The 1,357-nt window shown below is 45.8% G+C and overlaps 1 pseudogene; it reads right to left on the bottom strand.

The window, feature by feature from the left end:
* Positions 1-142: 142 nt before the first annotated feature.
* Positions 143-1,067, bottom strand: LOC102481374 (akirin-1 pseudogene; annotated as a pseudogene).
* Between the last annotated feature and the right edge of the window lie 290 nt (positions 1,068-1,357).

The raw sequence follows: 1,357 nt of genomic DNA, 5'->3' as shown, positions 1-1,357 counted from the left end.
ATACACACATTCTCACACACACTTCTTACAGAACTGTGCTTGGGAAAACTCCATTTGCTGAGTGCCACTGAAGGCATATTTTGCTAATTACTGCTCCAGGTATTTTTGTTTGGAAAATCTAGCACAGTTAGGGCACAGCTGTTCAATGGATGAGCAGAAATAAAAGATATGCTTGTGGTGACCAGAAAGTTTTAAGGTCTATCAAGTTGTATAAAATGAACCTGCAGAAATGTTTAAGTGTTCTCAGGATGCAAAACTGGAGCTGAAATGTGCTATCAAACCAGTTGCAAAAAGTGTACAGCAGCCATCTCTTGAGGTCAAACCTAGTACTCAGATATGCATGAAAACTTCTAGACACATAGCTTGTTGGCCTTGTCCCATATCGTCGCATTACCTGATCATGTGTGAATTTCACAAAAGATTCATATTGTTCTGCTAGTTTGGTATTGAGGATTTGCTCATACTCCTCCGGAATTTTATCTTCATAGTCTTTTAAGAGACACTCGCATATTATTCCAACTTGTTGGAGAGTAAAGGTGGGCTGGTCCTTCTTCATCCAGGAGGAGTCTGGAGAACTAGGTGCTGTGAGTGCTGAAGAGTGAGGCTGACTCTCCGAAGGACAAATTTCGCTCTGATGAAGAACTACTTCTAAATGTCTCCACCTCTGATAATGACTATATTCTCATTTTACGTTCTGAAAAACTTGTTCTGGAGTTGGAAGGCGCCGATGGCTGCCAGGCATGGTGGGCTGCTGCAGTTCACAGTGGGTCTGGTCTGCAGCAGTGGCATAGGCTTGGTGACCAGGACCCTGAGGCCCGAAGTGGGGCTGGGCAGAAGGGTGCAGCACCCACTTCAGGGACCCGGGGCTCAGTGGCACCACCTCAAACTCGCTTCAGTGTATTGCCACACATCCTGCCACTGAGGGGCCAGGGACCAAGAGCTGATTGTGGTAACTGCGGCCCAACCTCTGGCTGCTCAGCGAGGCTCCCATCCAAGCAGGTTCCAATGTTGCCTTCAGCACCTGGCAGCCTCTCAAGTCCACCTTCACTATCACTCACCCATTTCATAGTTTCTGCGGTTATGTTCTGAGCACTGAAAAAATAACCTTTTCTTTCAAGCAGTCTAACTGGCCCAGTTGAATCTACCTGTGGCTCTCAACTCATTAATGTATTACTTTGGCATTGTCTCCCAGGACAGACTGTGATATATGGGTAAGTGCCTTATACATTTTTTTCACTTCTATTTTCCTAAACTGTCTCCTGCCCACTGAGGGCACATCAAGAATATGATAAACCTACTGCACATACTGAACATCTTAGCACTGTCCTGAGGTGTCCACTCTTTAAGGGTGTGTGTG

This window comes from Tupaia chinensis, unplaced genomic scaffold (assembly GCF_000334495.1).
Source record: "Tupaia chinensis unplaced genomic scaffold, TupChi_1.0 Scaffold000194_1, whole genome shotgun sequence".
Taxonomy (NCBI): Eukaryota; Metazoa; Chordata; class Mammalia; order Scandentia; family Tupaiidae; genus Tupaia; species Tupaia belangeri.
This window is presented reverse-complemented; position numbering and strand designations above follow the sequence as displayed.